The sequence below is a fragment of the Ranitomeya variabilis genome, chromosome 1, assembly GCF_051348905.1.
Source record: "Ranitomeya variabilis isolate aRanVar5 chromosome 1, aRanVar5.hap1, whole genome shotgun sequence".
NCBI lineage: Eukaryota > Metazoa > Chordata > Amphibia > Anura > Dendrobatidae > Ranitomeya > Ranitomeya variabilis.
The window spans coordinates 670,048,714-670,067,027 of record NC_135232.1 but is presented as its reverse complement, the minus strand read 5'-3'; positions in this window follow the sequence as shown (position 1 = coordinate 670,067,027).

Here is an 18,314-nt window from a genome sequence, read left to right as displayed (position 1 = left end):
ATCCTCTGGAACGTTCCCGGGGCATTGCACAGTCCGAAGGGCATGTAGTTGAACTCGCAGAGACCCATCGGCGTCGTGAAGGCTGTCTTTTCCTTGTCCGCCTCTGCCACGGGAACCTGCCAGTACCCACTGGTGAGATCCAAGGTGGAGAAGTAGTTAGCAGATTTTAAAGCAGCCAAAGACTCCTCTATACTGGGCAGTGGGTATGCATCCTTATGTGTAATGCGATTTAGCTGCCTATAATCAACACACATCCTCATTGTGCCATCTTTCTTCCAAATGAGGACTAATGGAGCTGCCTAGGGGCTACAACTGTCTCTCACTACCCCAGCCTCCTTCATCTCTCGCAACATGTCTTTGGTACACTGATAATGAGCTGGGGGTACAGGACGGTATCTCTCTTTTATGGGCGGATGATCTCCTGTGGGGATGTGATGTTGAATCCCTTTTACCTGCCCAAAATCTAGGGGGTGCTTGCTGAATACCCGCTCATACTCATGAACCACTCTGTAGGCCCCGTTTCTGGTGTGATGGGGTAGAGTCAGTGCCCACGTGTAATTCCTAACACCAATCTCTCATTTGCCCTGCAGAGCCACTGTTCTCCGCCTGGTTGGATGGGACCAAGGGTTCAGGTGCCTGTATCACACTATTATCAACAGTAAATAGTTTGGCAAGTGTGGCATATTTGGTTAGGTGGATCTCTTCCTCTCCACAATTAAGGACGCGTACTGGCACCCTCCCCTTGCGGACCTCAACCACTCCTCGGGCTGTCAGGAGGGTAGGCCTACTATCTGAATATACAGGTTCTACCAGGGCCTGGTAAACTTTACCCCTGAGGCCTATTGCTGCCCGACACCATATTAACATTTCACTCCTGGGGGGTATTGCAATGGGGGTTGAATCACTCACTGTGACACTGCCAATTTCACCACCAGTCAGTTCTACCTGTTGTCTCTGCATCAGAGCTCTGATTTCTTTCTGCAGGGCACGTTGTTCACTGTAACCAGCTGTTTCTGCCACCTGCTGTAACAAGACAATTTTCTATGACATTAGTACCAATGGTCATCATGGGGTTACATTCACGTCGGTCAATGTCAACAATTACAATTCCTTGGGCCTCCAATTCTACCCGCCCCACTTTAATGGTGACCTCTTTGTATCCCACTTGTGGCAATGGCTGACCATTACTGGCTATTATAGTGAAATCATCATCGTGGCCACGAGTAATGTCGGTGTCCTCCCAATAACGCTTGTAAAGGATGTAAGGCATAGTTGTCACCTGAGAACCGGTGTCCAACAGAGCGTTCATGGGAATTCCGTCGATCACAATGGGGAGAACAGGTCGTCCTCCAATATATTTGGCTCTCCAATTTTGCGGGCCGGGTCGTCCTACTCCTGGGGGTCAGCCCTCTGCCCCAGGGGTTGCTCGTTTAAATGACAGTACATTGCAAGGTGGCCCACCTGGTGGCAGCAGCGGCAGATGGGTCGTCCGTCCTGATGAAAGCAATCGTTGTCTCTGCCTCTGGTCGGCGGAATCCTCCTCTGTGTCCGCGAGGGGACATCCTCCGGTCTGGAAGCCAGCTTGATCTTTTCTTTGGGGGCCTCCTGTAGAGACTGTACGGTCCGGGCTAAGGCAGCAACGCTCTTGGTCAGTTCTTGCATCTGGAGGCGTAGTACTGCAGGGGAATCGTCTTCCAGGGTCTGGGCATCGGCCTCGGCGGAAACTGGAGTATCCAGCACCACCTCCTGGTGGTACGTGAGAACTTGCCGCCTGGGAAGTACTGTACGGCCGGGCTGTCGCTCCTGCAGCACTTGGATGGCTTTGTCCTTAAATTGCGCAAAGGTCAGGTCAGGGTTCTGCATGGCCAGGAGGTGCAGTTGGGCCCTTTGTTGACTGCACAGGAGCCCCTCAATGAACCACCCCTTCAAGAGTTTATCCTCATCTTGCATGCTGTTTGGATCATTCTGCTTGATGGCCCGCAGTGCCTCCTGGAGTTTAAGGGCATAGTCCCGTAAGCTATCCTGCGGCCTCTGCTTGCACCCATAGAACGTCAATTTAATTTCTGTGGCGGAGCGGGTGTCAAAGGTGGCTTTGAGCTTTGCAAAGGCCTGCTGCGCAGTTCTCTTATCCGCAGCGGGCCAGGACTTCACTTCTCTCAGAGCCACTCCAAACAGTTGACCCGTTACCATGTGAACTTTCTGAGGCTCTGTCAAGGGATAAAACTCAAGCAGGCTGCAGATCCCTGCTTTAAAGTCAGTTAATGTATGCTATTCTCCAGAGTATCGTGGGAGCCAGGCTGCTCCAGGTATATATGGCATAGAGAAGGGCATTATGGCCGCAGTAGCCGCGGCGGTGTCTGGCTGGCTGATGGGAGCGGCAAGCTCTGCGGGACCAGGCGGCGGTGCAAGGCCTGCAGCTGCGCCTATTGCGGGGCCTGGGGGCGCTTCTGAGTCTGCGGCTGCGACCACCGCCACCTCCCCTCCGGGATCGGACATGGCCGCTCTCCCCCTCCGCTAACCTGGTGGAAGTCGGGGTTCCTTTCCGTAATCGACACCCGGCCTCTTGCTTCGCGCTCCTTTCGGCTGGCTCCGCCCACAAAGCTACGGCTCCTCCCCTCGCGCTCCACACGGCGCGGCAATGGCGGATTTTGGTGGTAAATAGCAATACACAGTCTTTGCAATAAATCACGATTCAAGCACAATTCAGTCACAGTTCCAAGGCACACATGACCTGATTCTCAGGCTTAAGTAGATCCTGTTCGTGACGCCAAATTTGGAGCACCCCCAAACGCAGAGCAGTGGGGTATTCGGTACCGGGTCCCTCGGTCTCGGTTCTAGGGGTGTCACGGTGGCCCAACCCGGTCCGTGCTGCTAGGGGTCCGCTGGGGTGATGGAATGGCAGCTAGATGGTGTAACTTCCCACAGGTGAAGTATGTCCCCAGGGCTTCCCTTGATGAGTAGATGGTAATGGTGTAGGTCGCAGTAAATGACGAGGACACAGGGTTGCAGTCTCTTTACCTTTTTACTGAAGGCTTCGGCATCCACAATCCAGAGCACTGCTAACAGGGCTGGTTGAGACCGGCCGGTCCGAAGGCACATCCAGAGTTCCCTTTGCAGGTGGAAATCAGTAGCCTTCCTACTAGCGCCTGTGTGTAGTACTCCCCTGCTGAGCACCACGGGATAGTCCTCACAACTGTCGTGTATGTTTCTGTTCTCTCTCTCCGTCCCCCAGATGGTATGGATAGGACGCACCCGTATGACGGGGTAGGCCTGGAGTTATTTTATAGGGACCCTAGAGACGCCCCACTCCCACAATTGCCTCCGTTGTCTTCATTAGGTGTAAAGGTGAGACAGCCAACCTAGAGTTAACTGCCCTGCCGTAGTTAAAAGTAATGCGTAGAGCCTATTACTTCCTCGGTGTTCCGGCCACCGGCCACGCGCCTCAGAAGGATGTTACCGATCTTGGGGCACGACTCCTCCTGGTTCTATCTCCTTTTTGCTGTGATCTCTTTTCTCACTTCTCCACAATATACTTCGCTTCGTGTCCTTTCTTAGGAGACTGCCACTATGCAGTGCAGGCGCAGCTCCGTAACGATCTGTCTCGTGCTAGGCCACTGTCAGGATCCCACCTGACAGGTCCTCCCTGGAACTCTCCCAGGCTGCTTTCTGACTAACTTCCTATCCAACCCCCAGTTTTACCAGAGTGTGAGGAGTGGCCTAATACATAGAACCTTTTGCTCCCCCTGGTGGCCGGAGTGTGAAGTGTAGTGTGTGACTGTGATACCTGGTCAGGTGAACTCCTTTAGTGCCATCAGAAGTACCATCACTCCCCCTGGTGGAGGAGCGACGTTACTGCAACGACCAGACTCTGGGGCGCTGCACTTACACAACTCCATCACTTTAGACATGAAAGGAGTTCCTTGGTCCGTCAGGATCTTTTTTGGCAGATCCGTCAGGGAGAAAGTATAGACAAGCTCTCGGGCTATATTCCTGAATTTCTCAGTGGTACCGCTTCCGGGTACCATGTTGAGTAGTCCTTGATCACCAGGATATATTGGTGCCCTCTGGCGGATTTAACCATGGGTCTGGCAATATCCATAGCACTGAGGTCAAAAGGGACCTCAATTATGGGTAATGGCAATAGGGGACTACGCAAGTGAGAGACTGGAGCAGTTAGCTGGCAGGTGGGACAGGACCAGCAATAGTTAGCAATCTCATGGTGACATCCAGGCCAGTAGAACCTCTGAAGGACCAACTTTTTTTTATTTATTTTTTTTATACGCCCAGATGCCCATCCAAAACAAAAGAACGTGCCAGGTCTAACACCCTACGCGTATAGGGCTCCGGTACTAACAGTTGCTCTAATACCTTCCCCTCAGTTTAGTAACCCAATATAGCAAGTCCTCATTTACCGCACAATATGGAAATCTGGTATTGGCCTCCGGCTTTTAAGCAACCCTATTTAGAACAGTAACATTATCAAATGCCCATTAATGTAAGGTCCTTCACTTGAGCAGCCCCAAAATTCCCCCAGAAACCCCCAACTCAGGAATGTCAGCCTCATGGGTTGCAGTCTCGTCCCCAACAATGACACACAGGGGGGAACTCATCCACCTCCAACCTCAATGGGGAGTCTTCATGGTTGAATCGGCTCTTATCTGGGTAACTTGGCACCCCCACCTTTCGTCATAAGTCCCAGAAAAAGCTAAAGCCCTGACCTATTATAACTAGTAGTGATGAGCGAGTATGCTTGTTGCTCGGGTTTTCCCGAGCACGCTTGGGTGATCTCCGAGTATTTGTTATTGCTCGGAGATTTAGTTTTCTTGGCCTCAGCTGCATGATTTACGGCTGCTGGACAGCCTGAACACATGTGGGAATTCCTTAACAGGCATTCCTCACATGTATTCAGCCTGTCTAGCAGCCGTAAATCATGCAGCTGCGGCAACGAAAACTAAACCTCCGAGCACTAACAAATACTCGGAGACCACCCGAGCGTGCTCGGGAAAACCCGAGCAAAGAGTATACTCGCTCATCACTAGGTCTGCACTTCTAGCACCAATGGTGGTAAATTACCTCTTTAAGAAGCTGAGTGAGTCAATCACAGGAACACTTTCCGTTTCAGTTTTCAACTGGTTTATTAAAAACATAATTCAAAAACAAGTCCAAAATTAGGTAAACAAAAAAACTCTTCTGGCATAACGGGAAAAACAAAATAGCATACGATACAGTGTGTGGCTGCAGGTATGAAAAAACACGGTTCAGTTCTTTTTAAGCCATTCACCCTGAAGCCTGTTTTCACCTTCCTGACTAGGCCGATTTTTTCAATTCTGACCACTGTCACAACTCTGGAACGCTTAAAAGGATCCCACTGATTCTGAAATTGTTTTTTGTGACATATTGTACTTCACGATAGAGGTAAAATTTCTTTGATATGATTTGTGTTTATTTGTGAAAAAATTTTTTTTTTGCAATTTTCAAACTTAACTTGTATGCCTTAAGTCAGTCATGTGACACAAAAAAGTTAATAAACAACATTTCCCACATGTCTAGTTTACATCAGCACAAATTTTTTAAACAACTTTTTTTTCTGTTATGAAGTTATAAAGGTTAAAAGTTGACCAGCGATTTCTCATCTTTACAACAAAATTTACAAAAATATATTTTTTTACGGACATCACATCACATTTGGACCGACTTAAGGGGGCCTATTTGACAGAAAATACCCCAAAGTGACACCATTCTAAAAACTGCACCCCTTCAGTTTATTAACCCTTCAGACACTTCACAGGAATTAATGGAGCGTGGAAGGAAAAAAAAAACATTTAACTTTTTTTTCACAAAAATGTTCCTTTACAACCATTTTTTTTAAATATTCATAAGGGAACTGGAAAAATTACACCTTACAATTTGTTGTGCAACTTCTCCTGAGCATGCCGATACCCAATATGTGGGGGGAAACCACTGTTTGGGCACACGGCACTGCTTGGAAGCGAAGGAGCGTCATTTGACTTTTTGAATGTAAAATTTGCTAGAATAATTAGCGGACGCCTTGTCATGTTTGGAGAGCCCCTGTTATGCGTAAACAGTGGAAATCCCCACAAGTAACACCATTTTGGAAACTAGACCCCTCAGGGAACTTATAGAGATGTGTATTGGGCACTTTGAAACTCCAAGTGCTTGACATAAATTTATAACGTTGAGCCAATAAAAAAAAAAAAACATTTTTCCCACAAAAAATGTTCTTAGCCCAAAATTTTGTATTTTCAGAAGTGTACCAGGAGAAAACGGATCTCAAAATTTGTTGCGCAATTTCTGCTGAAATCACGGATTCCCCATATGTAGTCAAAAACTACTTTTGAGGCACAGTGCCAAGCTCAGAAGGGAAGTAACGTCATATTACATTGCAGATTTTGCTGCACTGGTTTGAGGGTGCCATGTCACATTGGCAGAGCCACTGAGGTCCCAGAACAGTAGAATCCCCATAAGTAACCCCATTTTACAAACTATACCTCTCAATGAATTCATCAAGGGGTGCGGTGATTATATTGACACCACAGGTGTGTCACAGATTTTTATACCATTGGCAGTGAAGGAAAAATAAATACAATTTTACCATCAAAATTGTGTGTTAGCTCCAAATTTTACATTTTCATACTGGAACATGGGTAAAAATGGCACCAAAATTTGTCACAATTTCTGCTGAATGTAGAAATATCCCATATGTGGGGTAAACAGTAGCCATGCAGATTTTAATAGAATAGTTTGCGGACTCCATACACAGAGCCCCCAGATATTAGAAAAGTGACTCCATTTTGGAAAATTATACCCCTTTGGGAAATTATATAGAGGTGTAATGACAATTTTGACTCCATGGGTGTTTTCCAGAAACAAGCAGCAGTGGGTGTTGCTGAGTGAAAGTTGCAAACTGTCATTGTAGTGATCAGTACATTGTAATGACTAGTACGTTATGGCCAGCTCATGCTTCTGGAGACAGGCACCTGTAAATTAGGTGGAATCTCATCCATACAGAAATGCCAAACATGTGGGAGCTTTATGTGGTTTAGACAAATTGTGGCTCAGAAGGGAGGGGGGCATATATATGCCACCAGTAACGTGGAAGCCCCTATATTTCCATTAACAGATGATGGACTTGAGTGGGGACTTGCTTTTATTGTGGATTGAGGTGAAGTTTTTTTTTCTGAACACTTTACATAACATTTTGGAGCACATTTATCCGGGGCTCTGCGCTGATCACTTACTTTGGGATTTCGATCTAAATCTCTGAGTGACGTGATTCAGATGAAACCCCCCCCACGAGGGATCCATTCACTATAATTGGGCAGCAGAGTTACTCTGCACTCTGACTGGCATCTGTTCAGCATTGTCCTTTTCAGAAGTGCACAAAACTGTGGTCGACCACACTTCTATGCATGCCTAAGAAGATGGACACCGCCGGATCACAGGTCCGATGGCGTCCACAGTGCCTCCATCTGCCTCATTATGGGGAATCTTCCACTGGAGGTTCCATCTGAATCATGTATTTCAGAGAATTACACGGAAACCCCGATGTAAGTGCTCAGTGCAGGATAGTCTTAGTTACTCACCGGTTAACGGTGTTTTTCGGAGTCCATGACAGCACTACGGAGAGAGGGGATCCGCCCTTCAGGAACAGGAAACCTACAGATACATAAGGGCGGCACCTCTCCCACGCATCAGTTGGTTTACAGAGCACAAGAGGACTACCAAGGTTAATAGCATACATAATAAACAATGATACAATAACTATTCACTACCCGTGAATTATAAAAATAAAGGAAGAGGCGTACACCCAGAACTTAAGAAGACGGGAGGGTATGTACAGGTGCTGTCATGGACTCCGAAAAACACAGTTAACCGGTGAGTAACAAAGACTTTATCGGTTGTCCATGACAGCACTACGGAGAGAATTACAGAGTAACTAACTAGGGAGGGACTACAGCTTGCAGCACCCTTACACCAAAAGAGAGGTCAGAAGAGGCACCCAAGTTCAATCTATAGTGGTTATAGAATGTGTTTGGGGAAGACCAAGTAGCAGCCTTACAAATTTGGTCGATCGACACCTCCAATCTTTCCGCCCACGAAGCCGCCATAGCTCTAGTGGAATGCGCTTTCAGACCTTCAGGCGCCGGCTTGCCCTTTGAGATGTATGCCAGCGAGATAGCCTCCCTGATCCATCTAGCTAAAGTAGATTTTGATGCCCTGTGACCCTTCCTACTACCCTGATAGGACACGAATAGGGCATTATCTATCTTCCAGGGATCAGTTACTGCCAGATATTCCAGGATACATCTTTTTACATCTAAAGTGTGTAGCTTCCTTTCCTTATCGTTAGTAGGATTGGGGAGGAAGGATGGAAGAACTATTTCCTGTGTTCTGTGGAACCTGGACACTACTTTAGGAAGATATGCTGGATCAGGGGATAGTATCACTCTATCATCCCTAAGCTGCATGTAAGGGGGAACCCTGGATAATGCTTGGATGTCGCCTATCCTACGCGCCGATGTTAGGGCCACCAGGAAGGCTACTTTAAGGGATACATTTTTAATAGAGGCTGATGCAATTGGCTCAAATGGGGCCTCTGTCATGGCCGAGAGGACTAGGTTCAGGTCCCATGGCATGACCCTATTCTTCACCATTGGCCTAGACCGTTTTGTCGCTCTGATGAATCTGCTGACCCAGTGATTCTCAGCAATGTTGCAGCCAAAGAGGGCCCCTAAGGCTGATACCTGCACTTTAAGTGTATTTGGGGATAACCCCATATCCAACCCCTTCTGTAAGAATTCTAAAATCTGGTCTATTGGTATTGACTGACCAGCTATTACCCCCGAGTTTTGAAGGAACTTCTTCCAGATCCTAACATAAATCTTTGTGGTGATTATTTTTCTGCTCTTCAGCAGAGTGTTAATGAGGCCCGGAGAGAACCCCCTATCCTTTAACAGCGCCCGCTCAAAATCCACGCCGTCAGATGAAGGCCAACCGCCCGAGGATGGTAGACTGGGCCCTGGGATAGGAGATCCGGGATGTCTGGCAAGACCCATGGGTCGGATATCGACATAGCCCTCAGGCATGGAAACCACGTCCTTCTGGGCCAGAAGGGGGCAATTATTATTACTGTGGCTTTGTCCTTCCTGATTTTCCTCACCACCAGAGGAAGTAGAGACAGGGGAGGAAAGGCGTAGGCTAGCCTGAAGTTCCAGTCTATGAGGAGGGTGTCTACTGACAGAGGATTTTCTCTGGGGTTGAGAGAGCAGAATTGTGCCACTTTCCTGTTTTCTTTTGTGGCAAACAGGTCTACCTCTGGTTGACCCCATCTTTCCACGATGAGGTTGAAGATGGAGTCGTTCAGGGACCACTCTCCCTGCCTCAATGTGTTGCGGCTTAAGAAATCCGCCGTAGTGTTTTCTGCCCCTCTTATGTGAAGAGCCGTCAATGAGAGAAGATGTTGCTCTGCTAGATGGAATAGACGATCTGCTACGCACATTAGGGATTTGGAACGAGTCCCGCCTTGGTGATTTATGTATGCCACGGCGACCCGATTGTCCGAGAATACCCGCACGTGGTGGCCCTGTAGATAGACAAGGAGTGATTTAACTGCCTGTTCCACAGCCGTTAACTCCTTTAGGTTGGAAGACATTTCTATCTGATCCCGATCCCAAAGCCCCTGGACCAACGTATCCCCCATGTGAGCCCCCCACCCAGAAGGGCTAGCGTCCGAGGTGACTATACGAGTTACATTATATTCCCAGGGGACCCCTGTGGACAGGTTCTCTTGGTCTAGCCACCATCCGAGGGACATAATAGCGTCTTGGGATAGGGTCATCAGGCTCTCCAGACATCCCCCCAACCTTTTTTGTTGTAACAGCACCTCGCCCTAAAGTATCCTCGTATGATACTGGGCCCATCGGACCGCTGGAATACAGGACGAGAGAGAGCCCAACAGAGACATGGCTCTTCTAAGGGACATGGTGGGGTTTTTAGAGGCATTCAGCACCTGAAGGTGCAGGCGATCAATTTTCTCTTGAGGCAAACGGCATTCCTGAAACTGGGAATCCAGGGTCAGGCCTAAAAATCGCTGCACCGTCATGGGCTGTAAGCGTGATTTTTTAACATTTAGCATCCACCCCAGACGCTCCAGAGCAGACATCACTTTATGTAACTGTTCCAGACAGTGATCCGCCGTTTTACCTACGATAAGGAGATCGTCCAGGTAGGGGATTATTAGAATGTTGGACTCATGCAGGTGTGCCATAACTTCCGCCATAACTTTGGTAAACACTCGAGGGGCGACCGATATACCAAAGGGGAGGGCCCTATACTGGAAGTGTCTGATTACCCCATCCAACCTTACCGCCACCCTCAGGTATCGTTGGTGACCTGCATAAATAGGGATATGGTAATAGGCGTCCTTCAAATCCAATACTACCATAAAGCAGTTTTTAAACAGCAGCTTTATTGCGGTGTTAATAGTTTCCATCTTAAATGATTGGACGGTCAGGAAATTATTAAGAGCCCTAAGGTTAATAATTGTTCTGAAGGAGCCATCAGGTTTACTTATTAGGAATAGAGGAGAGTAGAATCCTCTACCCCGTTCTCCTTCCGGAACCTCTGACAGGACATTCTTATTGAGCAGGTCGTGAACTTCTGCTTCCAGGGCCGCCTGTTCTGCTGGAGAGGACCTGAGTGGGGTAACTCTGAAGAAGTTCTGAGGGATGGAAGAGAACTCTAGCCGCAGACCCGTAGCTATTAACCCCAAAATCCAATCACTACTGGAGATTTTGGACCAGGCCGGGTAGAAGGCAGATAGTCTACCTCCCACCGGGGCGACTAGTCATTGGGGTGGTTTTTTCACCTCACGGGATGGCTCCTGACGTCCTCCACCTCCAAACATAAATCCAGTACCTTTCTTCTTTTTCTCATCCCATCTGCTCTGGTCTCTGGCTGGTCTCCTCCGAAAGCATTAAGCTACTTACGGGTAGCGGCATTTTTCGGAGGCCCATGACAGCACCACGAGAGAGGGGATCCGCCCCTTTAGGAACAGGAAACCCACAGATACAAAAGGGCGGCACCTCTCCCATGCATCAGTTGGATTACAGAGCCTGAGAGGACTAACCGCAGTTAATGACAAGCAAACACAAAATTGCATACAATTAAACACAATGACTTTTAATAAAGTAATACACGTGAGAAGATAACATTCCTTCTTTAAATTATTTGGTTGATTATAAACCCAGGATGTGCAACCCCATGTGAAAAGGGAGGGAACTAAGGGTGCTGTCATGGGCCTCCGAAAAATGCCGCTACCCGTAAGTAGCTTAATGCTTTATTCGGACTCCCATGACAGCACCACGAGAGATTTACAGAGATGTAAGCCATTTTTAGGGAGGGACCACAGCCTGTAGCACCCTTAACCCGAAGGTGAGATCTGAGGAGAACCCCAAGTCTAACCTATAGTGCTTAAAGAAGGTAGAAGGGGATGACCATGTGGCCGCCTTACATATCTGGTCGACCGACACTCCAGACCTCTCTGCCCAGGATGACGCCATGGCTCGGGTGGAATGTGCCCTCAGATTCTGCGGAGCTGGACCCCCACCTGTCGTGTAAGCGAGAGAGATAGCCTCCCTAATCCATTTCGCTAATATGTATTTAGATGCTCTAGCCCCTTTCCTTGGACCTTGGTAGGACAGGAATAGTGCATTATCCTTCTTCCAATCATTAGTGACCGAGATATATTGAAGAAGGCATCTCCTGACATCTAAGGTATGGAGCTCACTTTCTTTAGGGTTAGAAGGATTAGGGATAAACGAAGGTAAAACTATCTCCTGCGATCTGTGAAACTGGGATACTACTTTTGGTAAGTAGGCTGGGTCCGGTCTAAGGATAACTCTATCCTGGAGAAATTCTATATACGGGGGAAGTCTAGAGAGTGCCTGGATGTCTCCTATCCTGCGAGCTGATGTTATAGCTACTAGGAAAGCTGTTTTGAGAGATAACATCCTGACTGAGGCTTCATTCAACGGCTCAAAAGGGGGTTTTGTCAAAGAAGAAAGGACCAGATTTAAATCCCATGGTACCATTTTGTTTCTATACAGTGGTCTAATTCTGCCGACCGCCTTAATGAACCTCGACACCCAGTAGTTACCCGCAATGTTACATGAGAATAGGGCTCCAAGTGCTGAAACTTGTACCCTTAATGTGCTTGTAGAGAGTTTTAACTCTAACCCTCTTTGCAAAAATTCCAATATTTGACGTATTGGTACCCCATCATTAATATTAAATTTTGAGGAAGTTAAGAACTTTCTCCAGGTTCTGGAGTAGATTCTTGTTGTTATCGGCTTTCTACTTCTTAAAAGGGTATCGACTAATTTAGGAGAGAAGCCTTTATTTTCTAACAATGACCGCTCAAACTCCAAGCCGTCAAATGAAGTCCCTTTACTTGTGGATGGAGTATCGGCCCCTGGGAAAGCAAATTTGGGATGTCTGGGAGTACCCAGGGATCGCCCACTGACATCATCCTGAGCCATGAAAACCAGGTTCTCCTGGGCCAAAAGGGAGCAATCAGAATGAGTCTCGCCCGATCTTCTCTGACCTTCCTCACCACTAGAGGTAGTAGGTTCAGTGGCGGGAAGGCGTAGGCCAGAGAAAAATCCCATTTTATGAGGAATGCGTCCACTGCCAGTGGATTTTCCCTGGGATTTAAGGAACAAAAGTTTTTTACTTTTTTGTTCTCCCTTGTGGCGAATAGGTCCACCACCGGTCGACCCCACAAACGGACAATCTGTCTGAAGATGTCTCCATTTAGAGACCATTCTCCTTGCTTTAGGACATTGCGGCTGAGAAAGTCCGCTTTTATGTTGTCTTTTCCTGTGATGTGCAGCGCAGTCAAAGATTGTAAATTCTCTTCTGCCACCCGGAGGAGACGATCTGTGATCTGCATCAGAGCCTCGGAGCGTGTCCCTCCTTGATGATTTATATAGGAGACTGCCACCCGGTTGTCTGAGAGGATCCTGACGTGGTGGCCCTGCAGATACATGAGGAGGTTTTTAACCGACAATTCGATTGCTAATAATTCTCTCTGATTGGAAGAGGACGTTGAGTATGGTTCCCATTGGCCTTGCACTACAATGTCATTCATGTGAGCCCCCCAACCTGAGGAGCTGGCATCCGTAGTCACAACCCGGGACACATCTATCATCCAGGGAACGCCTGCTGACAAGTTATCCCTATCCAGCCACCAATTTAGGGATTTGAGAGTCGCTGGTTCAAGCGTTATTTTTTCCTCTAATACACCCCTCAAGATCCTATCCTTAACCAAAATCTCTTTTTGGAGGGATCTAGTGTGAAAGTGTGCCCACCTTACCGCTGGAATGCACGATGTGAGGGACCCCAACAGGGACATAGCTTGCCGCAGGGTCATAGAGGGTGTATTAACTGCTTTTAGAACCTGATGCTGAATCTGAGTTAATTTATTTTCTGGAAGATAACACTGTTGTGTAGTTGAATCTAGTAATAGGCCCAGAAACTTCTGAATTTTTTGAGGCTGTAACCGAGATTTTTCAAAATTAATTATCCAGCCCAGGCGTTCCAACTTAACTCTAGTTAGCTCCAGTTGGGACAAACAGTGTTCTACAGAGTTACCTACTATGAGGAAATCATCAAGGTATGGGACAATAAGGACATTAGATTCTCGCAAGTGAGCCATCACTTCCGCCACTATTTTTGTGAATACTCTAGGGGCTGATGTTATACCGAAAGGAAGAGCCCTGTACTGAAAATGATAAACAACTCCTCCCATTAACACTGCTACCCTCAAAAACTGCTGGAAATCCACATGAATAGGTACGTGGTAATAGGCATCCTTTAAATCGACTACCACCATAAAGCAGTTTTTGAACAGTATCTTTATTGTCGAGGTGATGGACTCCATTTTAAAGGTATGCTTAATCAAATAACTGTTAAGATGTCTGAGATTTATGATGGTCCTATACGTGTTGTCGGGCTTCTGAATAAGAAACAAGGGAGAATAGAAACCTTTCCCTCTATCAGCCTCTGGAACCTGTGTAAGGACATTTTTTGAACAGAGAGACCACACCTCTTCTTCTAGAGCAGATTGTTCTAGGGGATTAGAACGCAATGGAGTCAACATAAACTTATCCCGTGGGGTATGGCAGAACTCGAGAGTAAGACCCCGAGAAATAGTATCTTGCACCCAGATACTATTCGTGATCTCTGACCATTCTGAACCAAAATGTAAAAGTCTACCCCCCACCGGGGCTCCTAGTCATTTGTCCTCCTTCTTCCTTTCTTTTGAGGAACGACGGAACATATATCCCGTACCTCGTCTACGTCTGTCATCCCACCTAGACCGATCCCTTGAAGGTGAAAAGGTACGCTTCCCTCCGCGACCGAACCTTCTTTTATTAAAGGGACGACGGTAGGACCCCAGCAGATTGGGGAACTTCTTTTTGTCATCTCCCGCCTTCTCTAGGAGTTCGTCTAAGGTGGGCCCGAATAGGTACTCCCCTTTACAAGGAATGATGCAGAGTTTTGACCTTGATTGTATATCGCCTGGCCAACATTTCAGCCAAAGAGCCCTCCTGGCCGCATTCGAGAGACCTGCTGCTCTAGCGAGTCAATAGATGCATCTGATAAGAAAGCAGCCGCTTCTTGGATCAGTGGTAAGGCAGTCAAAATAGAATCCCTTGATGCACCTTCTTTTAACTGAGTCTCTAACTGTTCCAACCAGACCATCATTGATCTGGCTGTACAGGTTGAAGCCACCGCAGGCCTTAAAGAACCGGCCGCCATCTCCCAGGTACTTTTTAGAAAGGTGTCCGCTTTTCTATCAAGGGGGTCCTTAAGGGTCCCCATGTCCTCAAAGGGGAGAGAGGCCCGTTTTGCCACTTTGGCTATTGCTGCGTCCAACTTAGGGGCTTTTTCCCAGTTGGTGACTGCAGGATCATCGAATGGATATCTGCGCTTCTGCGCTGGAGGTAAGGAACCCTTTCTTTCCGGTTTTTTCCATTCTTTATTGATGAGATCCTGGATTTTCTCATTGAGCGGGAAGACTCTCCGTTTTTTCTGCTCCAACCCACTGAACATAATTTCCTCCTTGGAAAGTTGGGGTCTCGGTTCCGTTATGCCCATCGTTCCTCTGACCGCCTTAACCAGCTTATCCACTCGTTCAAGGGGTAGACAAAAGCGGGCGGTGTCCTCATCCGAGGAAGAGGATGACGCAGCTGAACCGGAAAAAACTTCCTCCTTATCCTCTTCCACTGAAGAATCGGAGAGTAACGGAGCTTTGGACTTAGAGCTCCCTCCTTGAGAAAGATCCTTTAAGGATTGTCTGACCTCCATCCTGATCATTTCCTTCAAGCTGGTGGTCATAGTAAGGGATTCCTCCGCTACCTGAGGGGGGTAAGTAAAGCAATCTAATCCCTGTAGATATAATGCTCTCCCCCTCACCCCTTTCCTGAGACCTCACCGTCTGCTGGATACAGGGCCCACATAATTTTTTAGGGCACGAATCAGGTAGGGGAACCCCGCAGATGCCACATTCCCTGTGTTTCGCCTTCCCGGCACATTTCTTCCCCTATAATGGAACATATGAGGGGAATCATGTCACTGGGTGAACTTTCACGAAGATCACTTACCAGCGCTGCCCAAAAAAAGTACCGGAATACGAGGGGGATTTCCACTGGCTGATGCTCCAGACCCCTGTCTGGAGGTGCTTTTGTGGCCAGACTCACTACTCCTCCTGTCGCGATCCTTCCCTTTGGGCTTCTGGGACACCTCTTGCAGCAACTGCACGTGCTCGTCCTCCATCTTCACCATATGAGGCCAGAAGCAAGGGATCACGATCCGGAGTTCCTTTTATAACCCCTCCTCCGGTCAGCAGCTGTGCCTAGCGCTCCCCTGATTACTTCTTCCGGCCTCCCCCTGGTGCAGGCGGCAAGCCCTGGGGCTCAGAACGCCGGCGACGCTATTACCGGTGGGCGCCGCCATCTTGGATTCACTGCGCATGCGCAGGACCCCGGAAACCCGGAAGTGACCGCCGACTCCTCCCCCGGCGTCACCCGGGCTCCCAGCGCTTCAGTATCGGCGCACAGAGCGGCGAGGACGCCGGACAGAGCCGCATCACTCCCGGATGGCACCCCCGAGCACCGCCGCATACCTGAGACCCCAGCCACCACAGAAGGAGGAGACCCAGGGGACATACTCACCCGGCGCTGGCCCGGAGACAGGACACCACCGGTGGCTGCTCCCTGCTGGAATGTCGCCACATGCAGCCCTGCCAGGACCATTGCAACATCTACCAGGAACCCCGCACCGGCCGAGGTAGGAGACCCCCTCGCTACCTGAGTCGGCCGGCCGGCCTGGGATCCTTTTGAAATCTGCAGGATCCCGTCCCGTTAGGAACAGGAAACCAACTGATGCATGGGAGAGGTGCCGCCCTTTTGTATCTGTGGGTTTCCTGTTCCTAAAGGGGCGGATCCCCTCTCTCGTGGTGCTGTCATGGGAGTCCGAATAAAGAATCTCTTCCCTGCGAAGGGACGCCTGTAAGAGGTACTTGGTAGATTGGGAAACTTTTTCTTCTCGTCTCCAGCTTTCTCCAGCAGTTCGTCTAGGACTGGCCCAAACAGGTATTCCCCTTCGCATGGGATAGAGCACAGACGGGATCTGGATTGAAGGTCACCCGGCCAACATTTCAGCCATAGGGCCCTGCGTGCTGCGTTTGATAGTCCGGCCGCCCTAGCCGCCATTCTTGCCGAATCCGCAGATGCGTCCGCGAGAAAGGCAGCGGCATTCTGAATTGTTGGCAGGAATTTCAACATAGAATCTCTGGAAACACCGCCTTCCAACTTAGACCCTAGCTGATCCAGCCAGACCATCATCGATCTGGCTGCACATGTTGCGGCTACAGCACGTCTCAGGGCACCCGCCGACATCTCCCATGTCCCTTTAAGGAATGAGTCAGCCTTCTTATCGAGAGGATCCTTTAGGGAAGCCATGTCATCGAAGGGGATAGATGATTTTTTAGACGCCTTAGACACCGCTGCGTCCAATTTCGGCGCCTTATCCCATGTATTCACCATGGGGTCCTCAAAGGGATATCTGCGTTTAAAGGCAGGTGGAAAAGAGCCTTTCTTCTCTGGTTTTTTCCATTCCCTTTTGATGAGGTTCTGGACCTTGTCATTGAGCGGAAAAGACCTACGTTTTTTAGGGTCTAGACCGCCAAACATTAGGTCCTGTGTAGAGAGTTCTGGCCTTTCATCAGCCACACCCATGGTGGATCTAACTGATTTAATTAGTTTGTCCATTTGGTCCAATGGGAAACAGAACCGGTTAGACTCTTCTTCCGAAGAGGACGCTGAGGAGACAGAGGCGTCTGACTCATTCTCCCTACTAGGGCCAGCGGACGAATCCGAATCTGAGGCGCTAGGCTCCCTTCTTCTTTTGGAAGGCTCCCGGGACAGGGATTTCAGGGAATCTTTCACCTCCTTCCTGATAATCTCCCTAAGGTTTGATGTGAAATCAGGAGACTCTTCCGCCACCTATGGGAGCGGAGAAAAAGGCTATGTAATTTATCTGGCGCTACCGCTATTAGAGTTTCCATCAATTTATTTCCTACCGTCTGCCGTACACACGACTGACAAAGTCTCTTAGGGTATGCGTCTGGCAAAGGGCAAGCGCATAGCGCGCACTCCTTGTTTTTTGTTTTACCAGCGCTTTTTTTCCCCTACGGAAATAAACATAGGAAAAGACTGCATCAGGGTACATTCACGAAGATCTCTTACCCAGGCAGTAGCGGTAGGTACCGGATTACTGGGGGGTCGGTCCAGATCCTTCTGTTTATATCTGTGACCGGGCTGGTTACTGCGTCCGCGGGCCTTCGGCTGGGGGTTCGCATGGGACTTCTCCGAGGATCTGTCCTGCTCCTGCTCCAGCAGACCGACGGCAGCTTCCGGCTCATCCATAGCTGCAGATGGGCTCACAAGCAGCCCTGCAGCGTTATGCTCGGCTATATATAGCCCACCCCCCGAATCCGGAACATGTGCAGGTGTGTGGCCAGAATCTTTTCCTCCACCTGCAAATCCGTGCCCCCCCCCCGCCTACAACCGCTCCCAAACCCCCCCCCCCCCCCCCCCGCCCCATGCAGGACAGTGGTGATTTTTGCAAAAAAAACGGCCGGCGTCCAACTTCCGGTTTTAGCCCCGCCCCCTGCGCGGCACTTCCAGTATCGGCCTGAGGGCTCAGGAACGCACCCGGAAGCCGGG